The following is a 15,860-nucleotide window of genomic DNA, read 5'->3' on the forward strand; positions in this document are numbered from 1 at the left end:
CAAAACATTTCCCTTAGAGATTACACGTAAACGGAAAATGGAATTCTCAAATCCCACTTGCAAGTGAATATTCACTTGCAAGTGGGATTTGAGAATTCCATTTTCCGTTTACGTGTGTCTCCTTCACTTTATTTTTCGATCATATGCCGGGTTCATGGTCCATGAACCCGGCATATGATCGAAAAATAAAGTGCACACTGGAGATAGCTTTTTGTTTCAGCTACAACATACCTGAAGCTCAACTAAAACAGAGCTAAAACAATGGAGATATTGCTCGCGAAAGAGGGAAATGTAGAATCCAGTTTTGAGAAATAGTCATGTCCCTTAGACAATACACGCACAATGTGAAAAATTGACATGCCTCCTTTAATCGCAAAAAATACGCCATGATGCCATTGCCAAAATGAAATATTATGCAGGTTGTATTTGTAGGGAATATTCTTAGGTAGAACATATCAAAATTTGAAAGAGAATTAATCAATATTTACAGAGATACAATCAATTTGCCAAAAATCTGCTGACGTCATAATATGCAAATTGAAATTTTGAGTTCGGAGGCCATTGTGATGACGTCATGGGTTAATTGAGGATCAAATGAGACATGAAATCATATCTACAACTCATAATCTATCCAAATATGAAAAAAATGGTGGGTATCCATCCATTCTGAAGAGTTACAATGAATTGTGTATAGGCATGTTTTTACACATGTATGTTATGTAATACAAGTGCTCGCACGCACGGATGCGTATCTTAACGCTCATTCCGTTATTAATGGTCAGAAGAAGGTGAACAAGGTATCAAAATGCTTGAAAAAATGTGCCAAATATGATGACAGAGAAAATTTGGCGATTCTACGTTGCGAAATGCAAGTACGCGTGAAAACGCGCACGCATGCGCGTATGCGCTTTTTTTTTGCAAAATGCTTAAAATGGCCTGAAACGTATGCAAAATTATTTGGGGACGAATTGGAGCATTTTAAAATTTTGATGCGCACGTACGTGCGCGTCGAGGTGCGCGCGCGGAAATTTATTGACATTTTTTTTTTACCTTTGACCTGAAGTTGATGTATATTAAATATGGTTGATTTTTGATAACTCGTTATCGAGATATGATAATGACCTGATGTTTACAAATGGCGCCTGGATGACGTCACGATGACCCCATGACCTTAAACAAGGTTTTAGGAACTTGATATTGTAGGGCCTGATGACTGACAGAAATTTGAAGGAAATTGACCAAGTCGATTTCGAGTAAACTTGTGCACAAAAAAGTGTACGGAAGAAATAAAACTAAAGAATAAAGAATAAAGAAAGAAAATTCTAACAAAATCAATACGTGATCTGTCATCGACAGACCACCTAATAAATAAATAAAGAAAATTCTAACAAAATCAATAGGTGATCTGTCATCGACAGACCACCTAATAAATAAATAAATAAATAGATAAAGAAAGAAAATTTTAACGAAATCAATATGTGATCTGTCATCGACAGACCACCTAATAATGATAACAATTTAGATAGCGATCAATTTAACATAATAATGATAATGAGGATCATGACCTTTACCTAATTGCTATGAAATAATGTATGCTGCATATAAGTAAGCATCCAAGGGACCGGCGACTTAAAGTCCTCTCCGAGGGAATTAGTAATGAGGATCAATGCCTTACCTAAGTTTCAAACCCGGGATCGTTTACGGGACCACTTGTCTACCACTGAGCCGTTGCACTTTTTCCTTTTGACACCATATTTTGTGTCATTTTGTAAATGATTTTCAAAATCAGTTCATATTTGTATTTGTTGTGTGTGTCCAATTAAAAAGAAAGAAAAACACAAACTATGAATGGTGAAATATCATATAACCCTGAGATTATCTTTGTTCTTCTCACACAGCGACCTTACCATCTACCGGTACTTCAGCTTCTAACTCTCCAACGGAATCGATGTCTTCACCATCATCAACACCCTCACCTACAGAACCTGGTAAAAGATTATTGATTATTCCTGATATACAATTAACTAAATTGGCATAATGGTGATGATGATGATGATAATGATAATAATAATGATAATAATGGTATGATTTTAATGATAATAAGAGTAATAATAATGATGGTCGTGAAACTACTACTATATTCTATTTCGACTACTACTATTACTAGTAATAAAAATAATAATGATAACAATATTTAGATAGCAATCAATTTAACATAATAATGGTAATAATGATCATGACCTTTACCTAATTGCTATGAAATAATGTATGCTGCATATAAGTACGCAACAAAGGGACCAGCGACTTTAAGTCCTCTCCGAGGGAATAAGTAATACGGATCAATGCCTTACCTTGGTTTAGAACCAGGAACCTTCTGTTTACGGAACCATTTGTCTACCCCTGAGCCATTGCACTTTTTCCTTTTGACACCATATTTTTGTGTCATTTTGCAAATGATTTTCAAAATCAGTTCATATTTGCATTTGTTGTGTGTGTCCAATTAAAAAGAAAAAAAAACACAAACTATGAATGGTGAAATATCATAATAACCCTGAGATTATCTTTGTTCTTCTCACACAGCGACCTTACCATATACCGGTACTTCAGCTTCTAACCCTCCAACGGAATCGAAGTCTTCGCCATCATTAACCCCCTCACCGACAGATCCTGGTAAAAGATTATTGATTATTCCTGATATACAATTAAATCAATTTAACATAATAATAATAATGTTGATTATGACCTTTACCTAATTGCTTTAAAATAAAGTATACTGCATATAAGTTAGCATCCAATGGACCGGCGACTGTAAGTCCTCTCCAAGAGAATTAGTAATGAGGATCAATGCCTTACCTAGGTTTCAAACCCGGGATCGTTTACGGGACCACTTGTCTACCACTGAGCCGTTGCACTTTTTCCTTTTGACACCATATTTTGTGTCATTTTGTAAATGATTTTCAAAATCAGTTCATATTTGTATTTGTTGTGTGTGTCCAATTAAAAAGAAAGAAAAACACAAACTATGAATGGTGAAATATCATAATAACCCTTAGATTATCTTTGTTCTTCTCACACAGCGACCTTACCATCTACCGGTACTTCAGCTTCTAACTCTCCAACGGAATCGATGTCTTCACCATCATCAACACCCTCACCTACAGAACCTGGTGAAAGATTATTGATTATTACTGATAAACAATTAACTAAATTGGCATAATGGTGATGATGATGATGATAATGATAATAATAATGATAATAATGGTATGATTTTAATGATAATAAGAGTAATAATAATGATGGTCGTGAAACTACTACTATATCCTATTTCGACTACTACTATTACTAGTAATAAAAATAATAATGATAACAATATTTAGATAGCGATCAATTTAACATAATAATGGTAATAATGATCATGACCTTTACCTAATTGCTATGAAATAATGTATGCTGCATATAAGTACGCAACAAAGGGACCAGCGACTTTAAGTCCTCTCCGAGGGAATAAGTAATACGGATCAATGCCTTACCTTGGTTTAGAACCAGGAACCTTCTGTTTACGGAACCATTTGTCTACCCCTGAGCCATTGCACTTTTTCCTTTTGACACCATATTTTTGTGTCATTAGGTGGTCTGTCGTTTTCGACAGATCACCTATTGTTTTTTTGTCAGAATTTTCTTTCTTTCTTTATTTATTTATTTATTTATTAGGTGGTCTGTTATCAACAGACCACCTATTGTTTTCGTTAGAATTTTCTTTCTTTATTAGGTGGTCTGTCAACGACAGATCACCTATTGTTTTCGTCAGAATTTTCTTTCTTTATTATTATTTATTTTTATTTTCCGCACTTTTTAGTGTAGAGGATAACTCAAGATCGGTTTAATCAATTTCGTTCAATTTTGACACAGTCATAGGTCATTGTCATGAGACGTGACAGTAACATTTTCAAGGTCATCAAATCTTTATGACGTCATCCAGGCGCCATTTTGTGTTTTTTTTGGTACTTTTTACTCATGATCATATCTTCATAACGGATAGGCATTTCTCATTCATATTTATCATGATTAGAGTCAATATCCGTCCGGTCCATTTCAGGTCAAAAAACGCGCGCGCATGCGTACGTCCGCGCGTCAGCGCGCGCGCAAAAAAAAAAAATGCTTCAAATCGTCTCAAATTCATTTTGCATACGTTTCAGGCCATTTTAAGCATTTTGCAAAAAAAAACGCGCACACGCGCATGGCGCGCGTTTTCGCGTGTCCTGACATTTTGCAACATGAAATCGCCAATTTTTTTCCGTCATCATATCTGACACATTCTTTCAAGCATTTTGATACATTGTTATTCTTTTTCTGCCCTTTAATAACGGAATGAGCGTCCGTTTAAGATAATGTCCGTGCGTGCGAGCTCTTGTAATACATAGCATATATGGGCAAAAACATCCCATTTTAAAAATCGAAATAGCTCTTCAGATAGTCCGTCGACCCCCAAGTTTGATATCATGGTTGAAAAGAGCATGAGTTGGAGATATGATTTCATACCACCCTGACTCGTACAAAGTGAAATAAAGTCATCATATTTGCATCTAAACTCAAACAAATGTATTTTGTTGATGACGTCATTTTTTGTCTTTGTTTAATTGAGATTATCTCACTTATCGGTGATCGATCTTCTCCCAGATTTTGATATGTTGTAGCTGAGATAATTTTCTATCAGAAATATGTCATTTTTTTCATTTAGATGACGTCATCATAGTTAAATATTCGATTAAAGGCGACAATGCATAATTTGTCATATTTGCGTGTTATGTCTAAGGAAGGTCACTTTTTTCAAAACATGAATCTGCATGACAATGTGTTTTGACCAGTACTCGGTTGTTATTCAACAGTTTTCTCCCAAATTTTAGTATGTTGTAGCTGAGACTATTTGCTATCTAAATATTTCCTCATTTTTTCAATCAGATGTCAGAATCATGCTCATACTCATCATCGTCATCATCATCATCAATATTATCATCATCATCATCATCATCATCAATGTCACCATCATCATCATCATCATGGTCTGAAGATGATGATCATCAACATCACCATGATCATGATCATTATCATCATCATCAGTAACATTATCGTTTTTATCATCATATAATAATAATAATGAACGTTATTTGTATAGCGCATATCACTCACACAAAGAAAGTCCCTATGCGCTTAGAAATGAAGGAGACATCATTATCATTATCATGATCATCATCACCTTTACTATCATGATCATCATCATGTTCATCATGATCATCATTGTTTACATGTCTATATAACTTCTCCCATTCTCAAATCTATCATAAGACATAGACAGACCACCTTATTCGTCTTCGTGACGAATTAAATTTCTAGTTATTATTATTATTATTAGGTGGTCTGTCAACGACAGATCACCTATTGTTTTCGTCAGAATTTTCTTTCTTTATTATTATTATTATTATTAGGTGGTCTGTCGTTCGACAGATCACCTATTGTTTTCGTCAGAATTTTCTTTATTATTAGGTGGTCTGTCGTTCGACAGATCACCTATTGTTTTCGTCAGAATTTTCTTTCTTTATTTATTATTAGGTGGTCTGTCGTTTTCGACAGATCACCTATTGTTTTCGTCAGAATTTTCTTTCTTTATTTATTTATTTATTATTATTATTATTTATTTTTATTTCTTCCCGTTTTTTGTTTATCGGTTAACTCAAGATCGGTTGTTTTAATTTCTTTCAATTTTGACACAGTCATAGGTCATTGTCATGAGACGTGACAGGAACATTTTCAAGGTCATCAGGTTATCGTGACGTCATCCAGGCGCCATTTTGTGAAATCACGTTATCCATCATATCTTCGTGATGCATAAGCAAAGGTCATTCATATTCATATCACATATACTTCAGGTCAAGGGTCAACAGGTCATGTCATCAAAGGTCACATAAAGTTCACGACGCGCGCGTACGCGTGCGTCAAAATATTAAAATGCTCAAAATCACTTAACTATCAAAGGAGAGTACGAATCAGGTCATTTTAAGCATTTCAACATTTTCCGTCCGTAAGTGTCCCCGCGCGCGTTGCGCGCGCTCACAACGCGCGGAAAAGGTCAAATTCATTTGTTTTACATGATTTATATTCCTCTTACCGTAAATGACAATTTACATTAATTTCAGTCACTCTTGACCTTTCATAAGGCCGTGAGCGCGCGTCAAAGTTCAAAATCCGCGCGTGCTGCTATGGGCACTATAATGCAAATTTGATCAAAAACATCCCATTTTAAAAATCAAAATAGCTCTTCAGATAGTCAATTGACCCCAACTTTTATATCATGGTTGGAAAAAACATGAGTTGGAGATATGATTTCATGTGTCATTTGACCCTCAATTAACTCATGACGCCATCATAATGGCCTCCGAACTCAAAATTTCAATTTGCATATTATGACGTCAACATATTTTTATAAAATTGATTGTATCTCTGTAAATATTAATTCATTTTCTTTCAAATTTTGATATGTTCTACCTGAGAATATTGTCTACAAATGCAGTCTCCACGATATTTCATTTTGACAAGGGCATCATGGCGTATTTTTTGCGATTAAAGCAGGCATGTCAATTTTTCACATTTTGCGTGTATTCTCTATGAGACATGACTTTTTCTCAAAACTGGATTCTACATTCTCGTCTTTCGCGAGCAATATCTCCATCGTTTTATCTTTGTTTATGCTGAGCTTTGAGTATGATGTAGCTGAGAGAATGAGCTATCACGAGGGTGCCCTTTATTTTTCGATCAGATGCCGGGATCATGCTCATATTTCACTTATAAAGTGGGATTTGTGAATTCTATTTTCCGTTTACGTGTAATCTCTATGGGAAATGTTTTGGCATATCGGTAACGCACTTGACTTCCGACCTCGAGGTCCCTGGTTCGAGTCCGGGAGTCTCCAACAATTTTTTTCTTTTCTTTTTTTTTTTCTTTTTTGACTTTTCAATGATCATAAAATTGAAAACAGACCACCTAATTCGTCCCCATGACGAATTAAATTTATTATTTATTTTTATTTCTTCCCGTTTTTTGTTTATCGATTAACTCAAGATCAGTTGTGTTAATTTCTTTCAATTTTGACACAGTGATAGGTCATTGTCATGAGACGTGACAGGAACATTTTCAAGGTCATCAGGTCATCGTGACGTCATCCAGGCGCCATTTTGTGAAATCACGTTATCCATCATATCTTCGTGATGCATAAGCAAAGGTCATTAATATTTATATCACATATACTTCAGGTCAAGGGTCAACAGGTCATGTCATCAAAGGTCACATAAAGGTCACGACGCGCACGTACGCGTGCGTCAAAATTTACAAATGCTCAAAATCACTTAACTATTAAAGGAGAGTACGAATCAGGTCATTTTAAGCATTTCAAAATTGTCCGTCCGTAAGTGTCCCCGCGCGCGCTGCGCGCGCTCATAGCGCGCGGAAAAGGTCAAATTCAAAATTTTTACATGATTTAGATTCCTCTTACCGTAAATGACAATTTACATTTTTTTTCAGTCACCCTTGACCTTTCATAAGGCCGTGAGCGCGCGTCAAAGTTCAAAATCCGCGCGTGCTGCTATGGGCAATATAATGCAAATTTGATCAAAAACATGCCATTTTAAAAATCATAATAGCTCTTCAGATAGTCCATTGACCCCAACTTTTATATCATGGTTAGGAAAAGCATGAGTTGGAGATATGATTCAATGTCTCATTTGACCCTCAATTGACTCATGACGTCATCATAATGGCCTCCGAACTCAAAATTTCAATTTGCATATTATGACGTCATCATATTTGTGGAAAATTGATTGTATCTTTGTAAATATTGATTAATTTTCTTCCAAATTTTGATATGTTCTACCTGAGAATATTGTCTACAAATGCAGTTGCCACGATATTTCATTTTGACAAGGGCATCATGGCGTATTTTCGCGATTAAAGGAGGCATGTCAATTTTTCACATTTTGCGTGTATTCTCTATGGGACATGACTTTTTCTCAAAACTGGATTCTACATGCTCGTCTTTCGGGAGCAATATCTCCGTCGTTTTATCTTTGTTTACGCTGAGCTTTGAGTATGTTGTAGCTGAGACAATAAGCTATCACAAGTGTGCCCTTTATTTTTCGATCAGATGCCGGTATCATGCTCATATCTCACTTGCAAAGAGGGATTTGAGAATTTCATTTTCCGTTTACGTGTATTCTCTATGGGAAATGTTTTGGTATATCGGTAACGCACTTGACTTCCGACCTCGAGGTCCCTGGTTCGAGTCCGGGAGTCTCCAACAATTTTTTTTTTCTTCATTTTTTGTTGTTGTTGACTTTTTAATGATCATAAAATTGAAAACAGACCACCTAATTCGTCCCCATGACGAATTAAATTTCTAGTTATTATTATTATTATTATTATTATTATTATTATTTATTTTTATTTCTTCCCGTTTTTTGTTTATCGGTAAACTCAAGATCGGTTGTGTTAATTTCTTTCAATTTCGACACAGTCATAGGTCATTGTCATGAGACGTGACAGTAACCTTTTCAAGGTCATCAGGTCATCGTGACGTCATCCAGGCGCCATTTTGTGAAATCACGTTATCCATCATATCTTCATGATGTATCAGCAAAGGTCATTCATATTCATATCACAAATACTTCAGGTCAAGGGTCAACAGGTCATGTCATCAAAGGTCACATAAAGGTCATGATGCGCGCGTATGTGCGCGTCAAAATTTAAAATTACTCAAAATCACTTAACTATTAAACGAGAGTACGAATCAGGTCATTTTAAGCATTTCAAAATTTTCCGTCCGTACTTGTCCCCGCGCGCGTTGTGCGCGCTCACAGCGCGCGGAAAGGGTCAAATTCAAAATGTTTACATGATTTAGATTCCTTTTAACGTAATTGACAAATTATTAGGTGGTCTGTCAACGACAGATCACCTATTGTTTTCGTCAGAATTTTCTTTCTTTATTATTATTATTATTATTATTTATTTTTATTTCTCCCCGTTTTTTGTTCATCGGTTAACTCAAGATCGATTGTGTTAATTTCTTTCAATTTTGGCACAGTCATAGGTCATTGTCATGAGACGTGACAGTAACCTTTTCAAGGTCATCAGGTCATCGTGACGTCATCCAGGCGCCATTTTGTGAAATCACGTTATCCATCATATCTTCATGATGCCTAAGCAAAGGTCATTCATATTCATATCACATATACTTCAGGTCAAGGGTCAACAGGTCATGTCATCAAAGGTCACATAAAGGTCATGACGCGCGCGTATGTGCGCGTCAAAATTTAAAATTGCTCAAAATCACTAAACTATTAAACGAGAGTACGAATCAGGTCATTTTAAGCATTTCAAAATTTTCCGTCCGTAAGTGTCCCCGCGCGCGGTGTGTGCGCTCGCAGCGCGCGGAAAAGGTCAAATTCAAAATGTTTACATGATTTGGATTCCTCTTAACGTAATTGACAATTTACATTAATTTCAGTCACTCTTCATATTTCTTAAGGCCGTGAGCGTGCGTCAAAGTTCAAAATCCGCGCGTACTGCTATGGGCAATATAGTGCAAATTTGATCAAAAACATGCCATTTTAAAAATCGAAATAGCTCTTCAGATAGTCCATTGACCCCCAATTTTTATATCATGGTTGGAGAAAGCATGAGTGGGAGATATGATTTCATACCACCCTGACTCGTACAAAGTGTAACAAAGTCTTCATATTGACATCTAAACTCAACAAAATGTATTTTTTTGATGACGTCATTTTTGTCTTTGTTTTATTGAGATTATCTCACTTATCGGTCATCGATTTTCTCCCAGAATTTAATATGTTGTAGCTGAGATAATTCTCTATCAAAATATATCATTCATTTTTCATTTTGATGACGTCATCATAGTTAAATATTCCATTAAAGGCGACAATGCATAATTTGTCATATTTGCGTGTTATGTCTATGGGAGGTCACTTTTTTCAAAACATGAATCTGCATGACGAGGTGTTTTGACCAGTATCTCGGTTGTTATTCAACAGTGTTCTCCCAAATTTTAGTATGTTGTAGCTGAGACTATTTGCTATTTAAATATTTCCTCATTTTTTCAATCAGATGTCAGGATCATGCTTGTGCTCATCATCATCATTAACATTATCGTTTTTATCATCATATAACATTATCATTATCATCATCATCACCTTTACTATCATGATCATCATCATGGTCATCATGATCATCATTGTTTACATGTCTATATAACTTCTCCCATTCTCAATTCTATCATAAGACTTAGACAGACCACCTTATTCGTCTTCGTGACGAATTAAATTCTAGTTTATTATTATTAGGTGGTCTGTTGAAAACAGATCACCTATTGTTTTCGTCAGAATTTTCTTTCTTCTTTATTATTATTTATTTATTCTTTATTTTTATTTCTCCCCCTTTTTTGTTCAGAGGATAACTGAAGATCGGTTTATTAAATTTCTTTTAATTTTGGCACAGTCATAGGTCATTGTCATGAGACGTGACAGGAACATTTTCAAGATCATTAGGTTATCGTGACGTCATCCAGGCGCCATTTTGTGAAATCACGTTATCCATCATATCTTCATGATGCATAAGCAAAGGTCATTCATATTCATATCACATATACTTCAGGTCAAGGGTCAACAGTTCATGTCATCAAAGGTCACATTAAGGTCATGACGCGCGCGTACGCGTGCGTCAAAATTTTAAAATGCTCAAAATCACCTAACTATTAAACGAGAGTACGAATCAGGTCATTTTAAGCATTTCAAAATTTTCCGTCCGTACGTGTCCCCGCGCGCGTTGCGCGCGCTCACAGCGCGCGGAAAAAGGTCAAATTCAAAATGTTTACATGATTTAGATTCCTCTTACAGTAAATGACAATTTACATTAATTTCAGTCACCCTTGACCTTTCATAAGGCCGTGAGCGCACGTCAAAGTTCAAAATCCGCGCGTGCTGCTATGGGCAATATAATGCAAATTTGATCAAAAACATGCCATTTTAAAAAATCAAAATAGCTCTTCAGATAGTCCAATGACCCCAACTTTTATATCATGGTTAGAAAAAGCATGAGTTGGAGATATGATTTCATGTCTCATTTGACCCTCAATTAATTCATGACGTCATCCTAATGGCCTCCCAACTCAAAATTTCAATTTGCATATTATGACGTCAGCAGATTTCTGGAAAATTGATTGTATCTCTGTAAATTTTGATCAATTTTCTTTCAAATTTTGATATGTTTTAGCTGAGACAATTTTCTACAAATTCAGATATCACGATATTTCATTTTGACAAAGGCATCATGGCGTATTTTTGCGATTAAAGGAGGCATGTCAATTTTTCACATTTTGCGTGTATTCTCTATGGGACATGACTTTTTCTCAAACTGGATTCTACATTCTTATTTTTCGCGAGCAATATCTCCGTCGTTTTATCTTTGTTTACGCTGAGCTTTGAGGATGTTGTAGCTGAGAACATAAGCTATCATAAGTGTGCCCTTTATTTTTCGATCAGATGCCGGGATCATGCTCATATTTCACTTACAAAGTGGGATTTGATAATTCCATTTTCCGTTTACGTGTAATCTCTATGGGAAATGTTTTGGTATATCGGTAACGCACTTGACTTCAGACCTCGAGGTCCCTGGTTCGAGTCCGGGCGTCTCCAACAATTTTTTTTCTTCACTTTTTTTTCTTTTTGACCTTTCACTCTACCATCTCCTTTGAATATTAAAGCACGTACACTCGCAAATAATGTAATAAATAACCATATTATTACCCTATTATCACTAGATCCATTACTTTTTGCGTGTAATCCTTATGGGAGATGACTTTTTCTCAAATCTGGATTCTACATTCTTTTCTTTTGTTAATATCGCCGTTATTTCGGCTTGATTTTTGTTGATTTTTGAGTATGTTGTAGCTGAGACTATATACTATCTAAATGTTCTCTCATTTTTTCAGTCTGTCATCGAAGTCTGTTGATAATCATCAACATCATCATGATCATCATGATCATCATCATCGTCATCACCATTACTATCAAGATCATCATCATCATGATCATCATGATGATCATCATTGTTTACATGTCTATATAACTTCTCCCTTTCTCAATATAGTAAATATTATAATCTATCATAAGACTTGAAGACAGACCACCTAATTCGTCCCCATGACGAATTAAATTTCTAGTATTTTAATTGAATTTGTACAAAAACACAATTCAATTAAAATAAATTTGTGACCACTCTTTTGTGTGCACGATTACACAAAATTGAACCGTCCAATTTCTTTCAAATTTAACACAGTTATAGGTCATCATCTTAAGACGTGACAGGAACATTTTCAAGTTCATCAAGATATCATGACGTCATCTAGGCGCCATTTTATGAAGTGCTCTGAGAATCAAGTCATGATCATATCTTCATAACCGTAAATCATTTCTCATTCATATTTATCACGATTATGGTCAATATCCGTCCGGTCAACTTAGGTCAATAAACGCGCGCGTACGCGTCCGTCCGCGCGTCGGTGCGCGCAAAAACAAAAAATGCTCATAATCACTTTTTGATCAAATTAGAGTACGTTTTAGGCCATTTCAAGCATTTCGAGAATTTTGCGTGCGCAACCTTTCCGCGCGCATAAATTTGCACGCACGTTTTTGTTCGTAATGGTCGAACGCAAACTTAAATAGTCATTTTTTGTCTATCATAGTATTTCCCATTTTTTCCCGATCAATTCGATACCATGTTTATCTCTTTATGAACATTAATAAGGAAATGAGCGTCCGTTTAAGGTAAATGTCTGTGCGTGCGAGCTCTTGTAATACATAGCATATATGGTCAAAAACATGCCTATACAAAATACATTATAGCTCTTTAGGATGCAAGTTGACCCCACAATTTTTTGCGTGTCAAACTCGTGAGAAATAATCGAGCCAGTTGTAAATAACATCGCGCACCAGCTGCTGGTGACAATGACAATGTATATTACGCGTATAACAAAATGCGCACCATACACGAACTCTATTGTGACGTCACAATCAGACCCATTTCTCCGTCGTTTTATCTTTGTTTACGCTGAGCTTTGAGTATGTTGTAGCTGAGAAAATAAGCTATCACAAGTGTGCCCTTTATTTTTCGATCAGATGCCGGGATCATGCTCATATTTCACTTACAAAGTAGGATTTGATAATTCTATTTTCCGTTTACGTGTAATCTCTAAGGGAAATGTTTTGGTATATCGGTAACGCACTTGACTTCCGACATCGAGGTCCCTGGTTCGAGTCCGGGCGACTCCAACAATTTTTTTCTTCACTTTTTTTTCTTTTTGACCTTTTACTCTACCATCTCCTTTGAATATTAAAACACGTACAATCGCAAATAATGTAATAAACAACCATATTTACTTTATTATTACCCTATTATCACTACATCCATTACTTTTTGCGTGTAATCCTTATGGGAGATGACTTTTTCTCAAATCTGGATTCTACATTCTTGTCTTTTGCGTGCAATATCGCCGTTATTTCTGGTTGGTTTTTGTTGATTTTTTTAGTATGTTGTAGCGGAGACTATATACTATCTGAATGTTCTCTCATTTTTTTCAGTCTGTCATCGTAGTCTGTTGATGATAATCATCAACATCATCATGATCATCATGATCATCATCATCGTCATCACCATTACTACCAAGATCATCATCATCATGATCATCATGATGATCATCATTGTTTACATGTCTATATAACTTTTCCCTTTATCATTATAGTAAATATTATAATCTATCATAAGACTTAAAGACAGACCACCTAATTCGTCCCCATGACGAATTAAATTTCTAGTATTTTAATTGAATTTGTACAAAAACACAATTCAATTAAAATAAATTTGTGGCCACTATTTTGTGTGCACGATTACTCAAAATTGAAGCGTCCAATTTCTTTCAAATTTGACACAGTCAGAGGTCATCATTTTAAGACGTGACAGGAACATTTTCAAGTACATCAAAATATCGTGACGTCATCCACTCGACATTTTGTGAAGTGCTCTGAGAATCAACTCATGATCATATCTTCATAACCGTAAATCATATCTCATTCATATTCTTAACGATCATGGTCAATATCCGTCCGGTCAACTTAAGGTCAATAAACGCGCGCGTACGCGTCCGTCCGCGCGTCGGTGCGCGCAAAAATAAAAAATGCTCATAATCACTTTTTGATCAAATTAGAGTACGTTTTAGGCCATTTCAAGCATTTCGAGAATTTCGCGTGCGCACACCTTTCCGCGCGCATAAATTTGCGCGCACGTTTTTGTTCGTAATGGTCGAACGCAACCTAAAAACGCCATTTGTTGTCTTACATAGTATTGCCCATTTTTTCCCGAACAATTTGATACCATGTTTATCTCTTTATGACCATTAATAACGAAATGGGCGTCCGTTCAAGGTAAATGTCTGTGCGTGCGAGCTCTTTTAATACATAGCATATGGGCAAAAACATGCCTATACGAAATACATTATTAACCGTATAGAACAAATATTATTGCTCGATCTGAAAAGTCAACGGCAAAATGCGTGGGAAAGTAGTGAGCAATAATCGAGCCAGTTGTACATTTCATCGCGCACCAGCTGCTGGTGACCATGACAATGTATATTACGCATATAACAAAATGCGCACTATGCCCGAAATCCATTGTGACGTAACAATCACACCCTAGGCATACTGTTTGCAGTGTATCTCTGTAAATGTTGATCAATTTTCTTCCAAATTTTGATATGTTTTAGCTGAGACAATTTTCAACAAATGCCGTCGACACGATTTTTCATTTTGACAAAAGCATCATGGCGTATTTTTGCGATTAAAGGAGGCATGTCAATTTTTCACATTTTGCGTGTATTCTCTATGGGACATGGCTTTTTCTCAAATCTGGATTCTACATTCCTGTCTTTTGCGAGCAATATCGCCGTTGTTTGCGCTTGGTTTTTGTTGATTTTTGAGTATATTGTAGTTGAGACTTAATGCTATCTAAATATTTCCTCACTTTTTTCAATCAGATGTCAGGATCACGCTTATGATCATGGTCATCATCATAATGATGATAATCATCCCCATCAAAATCTTCATAATCATGATTATCATCATCATTATCATTATTATCATCGTCATCATCATCACCATTATCATCATCATTATCATAATGATGATAATCATCCTCATCAACATCATCATGATCATGATTATCATCATCATGATTATCATTATCGTCATCATGACAATAATGATAATCATGATTAAGTAGTTTATTTTCAATACTTTGTGTCATATTCATTAGGCCTACGTATTTTAATATTTGTTTGCATTAAATTTGATCATGATCATTATGAATCATGATAATTTCTCAATATTTCGTTCATCAGTTCAGCTCATCAGTTTAGTTCAGTTCATCAGTTCATCCGTTTAGCTTATCAATTCAGTTCATTTCACGACAGTTCAATCTATCACTTCATCAGTTCATTAGTACTTCATTCATCAATTCATATCTCAATACATCATTTTACATTAACATCATTTTATTGGGTAATTGAATTAAAGATGAGCATGATCATAAGAATTGAAGACAGACCACCTAATTCGTCCCCATGACGAATTAAATTTCTAGTTATTATTATTATTATTATTATTATTATTTATTTTTATTTCTTCCCGTTTTTTGTTTATCGGTTAACTCAAGATCGGTTGTGTTAATTTCTTTCAATTTCGACACAGTCA

This window comes from Strongylocentrotus purpuratus, unplaced genomic scaffold (assembly GCF_000002235.5).
Source record: "Strongylocentrotus purpuratus isolate Spur 01 unplaced genomic scaffold, Spur_5.0 spur5_scaffold_21, whole genome shotgun sequence".
In the NCBI taxonomy this organism is placed as follows: domain Eukaryota; kingdom Metazoa; phylum Echinodermata; class Echinoidea; order Camarodonta; family Strongylocentrotidae; genus Strongylocentrotus; species Strongylocentrotus purpuratus.